Raw genomic sequence first — 12,245 nt, 5'->3', positions numbered from 1 at the left:
AATCCAATTCTTGTTTGAAAAAAGCTGTTTGTAAGTCACACACAATCAGAGGAATAAAAGTGATTACGATAACTCAATTATGCGAGCACAATCAGATTTACGGGAAAGGTCATTTTGATTACAATCCTTGAATAGAAATCTCCTTCAGACTAACTGGATAGAGACAGTGGTCTTTGTCTTATAGAATTAACGCGGTGGGAATCCTGTAGCTCCTTTGAAGGTATCGGTTGCAGAACTTGGACCTACCATCGTGAAGAGGCAGCGCCGAGAAAGCAGTCGCGAGTGTGGCTAATCACGGGAAGTATTCATGGAGCCCTAATCATTGGTTCCGCAATCCTGAGATGGTCTTTCCCTGTCGGAAGGGAGGATGGACAGTGTATCAATTTTTAAATATTTTTTCGGCTCGGTTTTAATTCTCTTTTCACGTTTCTATACTGAGAGTACTAATCTGGCGTATTTAACATATAATTCGATTAGACATACCCTTGTAAAATCATATTCAATATGTCATATCCTACAGTATCAACATGGTCACAATAACCTCAATCCTATTGATAGCCAACTTGTTCATAGCTTGACATCATATTTGTTTTTGACATCAAGGATGTTTCAAGAAATATTTTTAGAACGACTTAAGAATGCGACCGTCAGGATCATTGATCTTAATGTTTTGCAACGTTGAATACGTCAATACATCAGAATCTTTAACTGCAATGACAGGTCCATCTTTATGGTGTTTGTGAGTGTCATTCGATCTGGGTCTACTAAAAGTGTAGCCCTACTAGAGACTGGCCTGTGGAAGCCTGGTATTCCACGAGTCAGGAGAACTAAAATAATTCAGTTCCCCTGAAAGCAATTCTGTTGCCTGTCACCTGCCATGCCTGCAGGAAACCAACTGAGTGGAAGGACATCGGGATGTCAGATTGCTGTAGATGTAGACGCTGGGAGCAATACACTTGAGGAATACCATGATTTAATTACAGCATATTTGTTCACACTCCAGTCAGATGTTTATACTGAATATGCCATATTTCAATATAGGAAGTAAGTAAATGTGGTGTCTAGACGGAAACATATTCATTTGGTAGCCCTTGTGACAAACAGGCTATGGAGTCGGCGCCAGGTGCTTGTATCATGCTTTCTGTTATTTTCATACTCCCGTGCACAGATTCTATGAAATGTATACATTTACAAAATATATTTTGCCGCCGTCTATTCACTTCCACCATGGTATATAAGAAATAATTAAATTATGATAACTCAGGAATCTTCGCTTTTTAGTCTGAAGTGTTTTGACAGGTTAGATACGTACGTAATTTGGTCTGACTGCCAAATTAAAGTTAATGTTTACTGAGTGGCACAGTTTGCAAGTATCATAACTTTCACTAATTGTCCGTGTATGCGTTTTCGTAAATGTTGTGATGGAGTCACATCACTAGACAAAATGTACTGTACATTTGCACATTTTACACCTTTCACATACATTGCGCTTATATTTGCCAACAATGTTCACATAAACGACTAGCATTGTTAATATATACTTGTAAATATTGTACATCAAGTACAGACTCTGAAATGGATAAACATAAGGTATTCTTCAGTACAGAAATAGCATTTTTATTATATTTATTATCTTTAGAAAACTGACTCTGAACACGTTCATTACCTAATTCACTGCGTGCAGAGGACTTGTTAAAAGCGATTCTGTTCTCCACAAGTGTCTAAACCACCTTTCACACATGTTAATCTAATTCTCTAGATTTGGTGTTGTTATAAATGAGATGAGGTGAAATGGGGCTTAACGCTGCGTCCAAGATTACTGCACTTATATAGCGACGTGCATGCATGTGTGTGTGGCTGCTTGTACTAGTCCTGACTGATGCCGATTTATAGTGCCTAAACAGTGAGAAACCATGGCTCGGTTTAGCATGAATACCCCATTAAGACACAGTATACTGACCCCGAGCCGACTAGTCCTTGTTTTAGCCCCTTAATGCCGAGCGCCAGACAGGGTAACAACAAGTACCATCTTTTAACGTTTTTTGATCGAACCCCGAACCTTCCGCTCTCCAGGCGCCCTACCACTTGGCCACGGAGGCAGTCCTGTTATAAGCGGGGAAAAAATGTTAAAATATTGTTCGCTGTCAGTAATATGAATTATTAGAAATTATTTCAGAACCCTTTTTCTGTTTTTCTCTGATTTTGATAATTTTGAAATTTGAAAGTTTTCTACTTTTCCCCCTAAGGATTCAAAGTAGAGATTTTTGCGATGGGAAATTTACTTTACGAGTCGTACATTAGGGGATTTTTTGATAACGCGTGATTCAAAATCGTTGATGCCTATGTTGTCACAATAAACCTGACAAATTAAGTTTTTATAATATGATATATTTACAATCTAATGTGAAAAGTACGATATATTTATGCAGTGTGAATATTGTGACCATTAGTAAAACCATTTCACATTTAGTTCCTACATTATGACAAAGTGAAAACGAAATGTGAGAAATATTATCGATTTTGGATAGTTATATAACTTTCATCAGAGCTCATGTACAGTTGGGAACATTTTAGAGATTAGAAACCTCCTTTGATCTCACTTCGACATTTCTCTGTAAAGTATCACTAGTCCATTTTCGTTAAAAAACATAAATCTCCGTTACCACGTGTGTTCGACTTTTCTATTCTTCACTTTTTAAGGACTATTTCAGACATATTTCAAAGAAAAGTCCACAATTCTGTCACAAATCCGTCAGCAGTAATTTATAAAATGTCTTTCGCGGTGAACATAACAGATCATTAAACGTACAATTAAGTTATTACCCAGAATCAAAATCTGAACATTATTCTACCTCGTAACTGAAGGTATTTTAAAATATATCATTTTATATGTTAACGGTACTTGGTGATTGCTCCTGACTCGTGATGCACAGGTCGCTTGACCATGGTATACTGACTCCAACGGACAATATATCTGTCATCGAATAGACCGGGCGGAACTCCTGAGCCATTTAACGAGATGTGCGTTTAATTCGCTGTCGTCCATTTTCAGTTTATACTGTCTGGTCCGATTATCTGCGTAAGTGGATTTATTAGCATCTATTGGCTTGATGACGCACGGGCAGCTGACCATACGACGTCTGTTGGCGCTGGACCACACGTATACAAGCCTATAGAATTGGCGGATCTGGACCCAGCAGAATGAAGTTAATTGACATGTACTTTGACGCTCCTGCTCTTGATTCATGGTTGATGTTAGACCGGGCGTGTTGTGGTCTGCTTGGAAACACAGTCAAAACAGAATACTTGTGGTTTGGTATTGATAAGCAGTAGAGTCTAGAGTCAGACACGAATAACACATGAAGCAATCGTGCAATATACATGATATTGATGTGATGCACTTGTACGTGCTTGCTTGGGTCCCAGACACAAACAAGACTAAATGAAAGGGGCGTTAAAACATTGAGTGGTCTAAAGACAGGTATGGATTTGAAATGTAGTTGGTGAAAGCCCATCTTCTGAGTAAAGCTGTCTCATGGCTTGATGATTTTGGTGCAAATTGGAAATAGCTCGGTCAGTTCCATCAAAACCTAGGAATATTGTTCGCCATGATGTTCAGAATGTCATTCTCACTTATATTAAGGCGTGTGGCACTTTGATACTTTATACAATATCTAGGTACTTGGCAAACCTATATTATGGGAAAGGTGTTAATGGGCCTAGTTGCCCGAACACCTATAAAACGTTTTAATGATCAATCAATCCATCCATCAAACCCGTAATGACTGTTTCCAGCTACATCATTGACAAGAAGATGGGAATTAACTCCCGAATGAAACAATGAATAAGCCCAGACAGCATATCAACGTACACATATCACCATGTAATGATAAAATGTATTACCGTCTTCGCCATGCTTGTGGTTTTGACACAGAGGTCTATCCATGGTTCGACCCAGAATATGTTGAGGGCGTCATTGAAAATGACCAATTCAAAATTCTTTGGAATAGGCCCATATACAGCCTCAGATCTATCAAGGTCAAGAAACCTGGTCTTGTCCTTTTTGATAGATCCAATGAAACATTTTCATTTGTATTATATCATTAAATTTTCTGTCCCTTTTGACACTAAAGTGACTGACATGATTCAGGAAAAACATGGCAAATATGCGGACCTCGCTTTTGAAATGTCACGCTTGCATCACAAGTACCAAGTTGTCTGACTCCCCATTGTCCTCGGTGCCTTAGGTTTGGTTTGTTGACTGACAATGTAGAGTACTCGGGTTTACTGACAGGTATACAGCCTTTCTGACAATCTGGGTATATGCAGAAGGCTGCTCTGGTTGGTGGTCTTCACATTCTCCGAAAAGATCTGGGTGGGTTCGACGAGGCAGCGCTTACTGGGAGAAGTACCATTCGCTGTCTGGGCTGCGTGTAGAGAGGGCAAGGGCCCTGAGCTGATGATGAGCCTAACCAGTCTGACTGCGTCAGGATTGCCTAAGCCCCCTTTGCTACATTTTAATGTTAATCTGTAAAAGAATAGCTAAAATCCTAAAAATAGCAGTCGAATCGACCTCCATGAACGACAGTCATTATATGCTAAGATAAAGATCGGAGGGATGGCGTTGGGGATGTCACTTCAATGGATCGAAGGAGTTTGATCGTAATAGAAGGTGGATAATAATACGCTGGGTAACCGAGGGTGACGTGTCCGCTTATGGAGTCGCTGTACAGTAGAATACATCTATTCTCATCGAACCAAGTATTTGTAAAATAAGCTTAGTATTCAAAATTAGAAGATAGAATGTAGAAAATTTGATGGACGATAACAATGCTTGAATCAATACATTATTCTGCCCTTTTCAAACAGTCGCAATAGGCCATTGTTGTAAACGACTTGAGCGTTCGCCCGCCGGAAGTTATATTCGCCTTAAAATCTCCCACTTAAAAGCATATGCAAATCAAGGGCAGATTATAATTAATTTAGATTTTTAATGTCCTCAAGCCTAAATTGGTCCAAGGTTTGTAAGTACTTAGCGCTACATGCATCTAAGGCAATGTTTCCTGTTATAAATTATTTAAGGAAAACAAATTTATCTCATTTTCGACAGCAATTTCTATATTTGATGGTAAAATTGCAGCTATTTTGTAATTCGGCTCGAAAATTTTGGGCATTCAGCATTTTGAATCCATTGACATAGATCATACCGTATTTTAAGCGATTTTAATATATTGGCAAATATGCTTCAAATAATACAGTACTTGGTGAAACTGGTCGCTGTAGTATATTATTAGTTATGGCGTCTTGCTATGTTCAAGATGACGTTGTTTTTAACACTTTTTTCTCTACGCTAAATGGATATAGAATCGTTAATGTTGACACGTGTGTTATGTATTACGGTCTTGTGAAATAATCGTCTTTGTAATCAACACGGTATTCAACACGGCAGAGCCTAACATAGCAATGGTATGCCACATACCATATTGAGGAGCGGTTGAGTAGCCGAGTTGTTTTTGAGTTCGCCCGTCACGCTGAAGCCTCGGGTTCTATTCCAAAGTTGGATACGACACGGCTGGAATATTACTGAAAGCGACGTAAAAACTCACTCACGTAATCACTTAATCATTCAATCTGAGGTTCTTGTGTCCTATATTTATCAGCATCTTCGAAAGGATAAGTTTCATACGATGCGACTGTAGCAGATCGAAAAAAAGGAAATGTGTTTTTTTATGAGTGTTTCTTTGGATCACTTTAGAAAGTATGATAAAAAATTGATTAGCTTCAAAACGATCACGCTGAATTAAGACGTAAGCTTGTAAATATATGAGCTTTGTGTTGTTGGAGGTTATCCGACAATTGGTATTGTCACCATCTTCCCCAGGCAAGAGAGTTAACTAACTATAAAAATCCAGTTTCCACCCTTGCCGAACTTGGCTGGTATTATGGAGTGACGTTTTGACTGGACTAACGAGTCTGTGCATAGTCCAATTAAAATCGCGCAACGAAATCGAAATCCGGTTCGTAAACTGTTGCGCAGATTTCAGTCGATTGCAGGATTTGCAAAGCATGTGCACCGCAAACTCGTTGTCAACAGATATTTTCCAAACCTTTTCATGTTTTTTTATCAAAGTGCTCGCGTGATTTGATGCACTTCGCGATGTAAGACCCATTTTATCACAACATAGATCTTGATTATCGATCAGATCGTCTCCTCGGCGCCACCATTTTGCTTCAAACAAATGTATGTGATGGAATCTGATTGGTCCATTTGAGAGGCTTAGAAGGGACATAACTCGTAATAACCACTGGTGGCGCTACGATCGAACCCAGGAATTCCAGCCAAGTTCGGCAAGGGTAGAAACTGGACTTTTAAAGTCAGTTAACTCTCTTGCCTAGGGAAGATGCATTGTCACGCGTAAAACACATAATCCAAAGTTAGGTCAGCCTTGCACTCATCTACATTTCACATTTGTTAAATTAATTTTATATTTCGGAGCCAATCCTTGAGGTTAAGGGCGATAACTCCGATAACTACTGGCACACGGTTTGAATGTTTATGAAGTTATAACAGATTTCTGTGAACGTGAACGTTTAACATATACCACAACAGGCGCAGAGTGGAATCTGCTTCCATTTACGACCCAAAAACATTTATTGTCCATGATAAAACTGAACCATCGATAAACCAAAATGATGAAACTCTCACTTCGGCTCATAAAAAACATGTAAACCCTCAAAACTCTATGCTGTATGTCTTCTATATGGTGAAAGCAATTCGTTAAAATCGACGTGTGGCTTCCCTGTGCCTCGCTCCCATCGGACCCAAATACCAACGACTGATCGCTGAATTATACATTAGTAGAGGCATTCGACTGGCTGCAATTTGCGTTCAACTTGGCAAGAGGTTTTTAGCAGGCTGTTTGCGAGGATCATCTGTATGCAAGCAGGTGCGTTGTTCGATCATGACTGGAGAATCGCTTCAGAATGGATGAAATACCCTGGAGTCTAAAACACGCGTAGTGGTTAGGATATACAAAATGTGAAACGCTTTCGTCCATGTCCTAATTTTCTCAAGGGACGGAACTCAGACAGGGACTTGCGGCCACCTTGTCCCCACTCAGAATGGGATGAGTACAGGCTGACACAGCGAAGAAGGGGATGAGGAATGGACTGGACTGGCGGTAGTTGTTTTAAGAAATATATGCTCTGAGTCTGTACGAGAGACTAACACAAGTGTCAGGTGCGTATGATTGTCATACGAAACTTCAAAAAGTCGTGAACACGTCATGACATGCGAACATACGAAACACGGTTGTTGTTGGTGTTCTTGTTGATGTTATACATTTATATACCGCAGGTATCCAGGTACTGTTATCTGCTCAAATGTGGTTTTATTTGTTCCCCGACCAGTGAATCCGTTTGCATTGCATTTATTTTCTCAACTCCCTGGGGAGTATACAACCCATGCTGCCCAGGCGCGCTAGAAGGTGTTTACATCCACCTCACATATCGGGTACTCATTCCCTGCTGGGTGAACAGAGGCACATTTGAACTAAGTCACCTGCCTGAAACTACCAGTTTTGACACTTGTGTTTCGGGTGTATGTACGAATTCGTGTTTCCACCGTCTGGTCATTTACCATCGGACGAGTGGGTTCTTTTATGTGCACATGGTGAATGAACTGTACAGTAGGGGTAGTGACAACACTGTAAAGGCCTGAAAACATTGTTGGTCCCAAGGCTGAATAACAACCCGGTCACTAGCGGGACATGATCTCAGCAGCTGGCGCTTGCTATTCTGGCGCTTTTGACCGTTTGCCCACTCCCCTCACTCCATTGATTACGCCATAAACATGTGTTTATGATCACCATCGGTGATGACACCAGTGTTCGTGAAACGGTGAGAGTATTCTCCCCAACTAGTGGCACCCGTCATAAACACATGCAAGACACCACCACCCCCATCCCCCACCCCCACCCCACCCCCAACCCCACCCCCAGGTATACACATGAGTGCGTGAAAGTTGGAGATAAGGAAGATGGGGAAGCTGACGTCACTTCCGAAACAAGTTGAGGATGCGAAAGGATATTTACAGGAGAATGGAGATATTATTCCCTATATAATCGAGGATGTGTGAGGTGGGGTGAAATGGGGCTTAACGTCGCGTCCAAGATTATTGTAGTTATATATCGACGTGCACGTGTGTGTGTGGCTGCTTGTACTAGTCCTGTCTAATGCCGAGTTTAAAGTGCTAAACCACTGAGATACTTTGATACAGTTTAACATGAATACCCAAATCAGACACAGTATTTTGACTCCGAGCAGACCAGTCATTGTTTTAGCCCCTTATAGCCGAACGCGAGGCAGTATAACAACAAGTACCATCTTTTAACGTTTTTGGTATGACGCGGCCAGGGATCGAAACCTCCGACCTTCCGCTCTCCGGGCGGACGCTCTACCACTAGACCACGGAGGCGGTCTTAGATGATGTGTGATAAGAGGTGTAGTATGCGGGCGGCACAGCTTAGTAAGGTGTCGCAACTTGCTTTGCAGAGTTGCGACCCGACGCTGACAGGTTACGTTGGTCGAGGGTTCGAGTCCAGTTTCATCTCCATTTGTATCCACGATTACTGAATTGTCAAACGTGCCGTCACTTTCCTTCCGCGTTAAACTGAGATACTGCGAAATGACTAAAATATGGTCCAAGAGTTAAACACAACTCGCGCAACACTTATACAGGAATAGTGTGGGGTGTATCAACACAAATCCTGCTGTTGTTCGGAGAATCCCTAAATGTATAATAAATTTAATTTGGAAAGATGACATTTGGAACATAAATTGAAATATTGAAAGTATTTTTTTCATCTTCATTAATTTGTGCCGGATTTACCAAATGACTATAGCTTCAAGGTCATTGCAAATACCATGAGTTATAAAAACCTTAAATATAATTAAATTTTCTTTTGGTTACCAAAAATGTTATTCCTATTAACAACACATGAGTTCGAGTTCAGTCATGAAATAGAGAAGTTATATATTATGTGTTTGATGAGGACATACTTATCGTGTTTAAAGATAACGTCACGTAAATACTGATTATGGTCCAAAATGATGCCCACTGTGACGATAATTGTGTGAACATCAGAGAAGGGGGTGATTGATTAATACAATGCCGTGGAAGGGAACGTGTTTGCGTTGGGTCCGCCCACGCACTAATAACTCTTGTGATACGTATTCTCCGCTGGACACAACGTGGAGACCGTTTTGTCCATTTCCGCCACGCATGCAGCACTCTACATCCCTGTATTGTTCATTTAGCCTTCCCAGTTCGTAATTATATGAGGCTGCTATAGCTGTAAGATGGGTTAGCAACTCCATAGCGTTATTGTCACATTGTAATGAATACCCCAGCACGTCGCCGGTCACTGACCTTGTTACGTTGGTCTCTGACTTTGTTGACCAGTGTTGCTGTTGTTTGTTGTTTAACGCCGCACTCAGCAATATTCCAGCTCTATGACGCTGGTCTGTAAATAATCAAGTCTGGACCAGACAATCCTGTGTTTGAAATCATGAGCATCGATCCCCGCAATTGGGATACGATGATATGCATCAACCAAGTCAGCGAGCCTGACCACCCGATCCCGTTAATCGCCTGTTACAACAAGCATAGTCGCCTTTTACAGCAAGCATGGGTCGCTGACGACCTATACTACCCCGGATTCTTCACGGATCTGTTGACCAGTGACAACCTAGAGTTGAAGCGACCAAATAGTTCCAGTGCTCAGATTCGGTGAATTGGTTCATTGCATGTCATCGCATGTCAATTTCGTGGATCGGTCCTCAGGATGTCAATCACTGGATTATTTGGTCTTCATTATTTACAGACCGCCGTCACATGGCTTGAATACTTCCGAGTTCAGCGTTAATCAATAAACAAAAACGGACGTTTCTCGTTATGGAATACCCCTTGATACTTGATCGGCTGGTCAGACATGGAGACCAGCCACAAGAGCAGGCGGACAGCGCTCATCGTGCATGACGTTGGCTACGTCAGCAGGGAGGCGTCAGCTAGAGACAAGGGTCCAAACCGGGAACATTGGCCACCCAGTTCTTATATGCGTTCTCTTACGTGATTATCTGCATATTCCTAGTGACTAATTGTTACAGCTTCACAATAAACCTGGCCTGTCCTGGAGGTCCATCCTTTTGCATGATGTACCAAACCGAGAGCAGCGATGCTTTGGCCACTTCTTTCGACTCTCAATGTCACTGATAAAGTTCATACTATCCACCACAAAGTGTTATTGTCTCCACATCCAGTTCGGGATTTGTTGTTACATCATTATAAGAACCGGACAGTTTTTCTTGTACTAGTCCGGACTGATTAATAGTGCTAGCACACTGAGACACCGTGTAGCAGTTTAACATGAATACCCCACTCAGACACAGAATACCGACTCCGGGCCGACCAGTCCTTGTTTTAGCTCCTTAATGCCGAGCGCCAGACAGGGTTACAACAAGTACCATCTTACAACGTCTTTTGGTATGACGCGGCCGGGGCTCGAACCCTGAACCTTCCGCTCTCCAGGTGGACGCTCTACCACTAGACCACGGAGGTTGTCGACAGAGGAAAGAATAAGACAATTTTTTATTGTTCATATGGGTTTGTGGGTCTATATGGGTGTGCCAAAATAATCAATAATAGTTAATTTCTTTCTGCGTACAAACCGAATTTTGAATATGAGAATCTGCGAGTGATGTTTTACGCTGCTTTGAAAACAGTCCATTATCGTGTCGTGGGAAACCAATATGACCACACATTCCACAAATATAGGGAATGGAACCCGCCCCTTGGGGTGAACGCTTTTACCACTATTCTACTCCACCGCGACCGCCCCTCACTCGAAAGTGCGACCTACGAAGTATGTGATGACATTAACGTCTTCATGGGTATGGTCATGGTGCCAGCTTGTCTATGTTTGCTGATGAATAAAATAACCTTTTAAACATGCGGCGGAATACAAGACATATGTTTCATTATTTGTACTGTTATTTTGCACCACGTGTTAATTGTGTTACTTTCTGGATAGTTCAGCCGTTGCGCTACTGCTCCCCGTGACGATGCTGGTTATGAGGTGACTAACGTGATCGGGTCGTCAGTCTCGCTGACTCTGTTGATGGATGATATCGTATCTCAGTTCGTAGACCGATGCTCATGATGCCAATCACTTGATTGTCTGTTCCAGACTCGATTTATGAGAGAAACCTTCGAAAATGTCCTAAATGGGGTGGTCCTGTAAAGCATTCACCTCCACTGCTGCCATTGATATTTCCGATATTTCCGATATTGCTTGTCCCAAGAACTCATTTTAGCACTACGGCGGCCCTTGTTATGAAACCGTATAACTCGCAGCTCTTTGAAAATGTCGACATCAAGCTGTATATTTTTTTATGGCCCTAAATAGTTTTATGACGGAAATGCAGGACATGCTTACTGATAGGGAAACGAACCGCGGTTTACGGAACGACGAAACCACGTTTGAACCACTAGGCTGTCACTACGCTTCTAAAATCTAATAGAATAAATAATTATGAAATCAAAATAGTCGTTATAGCTACATAGAGTGTTGCCCTTTCCTGAAACCATCGGTTTGTCGGGTAACAGAGAACCGGGAGAGTATTTATAACGTTGTAATATTTGCCGTTCCAAGGATGAAGTTACTGGATGTATATCAAGACACTGTGATGGTTAGCTTTCACATGTACAAGCTGACCTAAGAAAACCTATAAACATATACTTAGCTCGCCTGGTCAAAGAAAGTATACACTTGAAAAATTGGATTTGACCAAAACATTACAAACGTTTTCAAGACGTTACTAGGCTGAGTCAGTGAGTGAGTATGGTTTTACGCCGCTTTTAGCAATATTCCAGCAATATCACGGCGGGGGACACCAGAAACGGGCTTCACTCATTGTACCCATGTCGGGAATCGAACCCGCGTCTTCGGCGTCACGAGCGAACGCTTTAACCACTAGGCTACCCGACCGCCCCTACTAGGCTGAAAACAGTGGCCGAAACACTGCAGCTCAAGGTCCGAAACACAACTATGAAACCCGTATCAAATACATGACCATCGGATAACCATTTCTTGGGTTCTTTTTCATTTCTATCCACCATTTAACATGGGTGTATACTTTCCTTTGTCCGGCAGTGTAGTTATTTTTCTTGATAACTCATAGGAAAC

The sequence above is a fragment of the Haliotis rufescens genome, unplaced genomic scaffold (genome assembly GCF_023055435.1).
Source record: "Haliotis rufescens isolate VD_foot unplaced genomic scaffold, xgHalRufe1.0.p SCAF_4, whole genome shotgun sequence".
NCBI lineage: Eukaryota > Metazoa > Mollusca > Gastropoda > Lepetellida > Haliotidae > Haliotis > Haliotis rufescens.
This window is presented reverse-complemented; position numbering follows the sequence as displayed.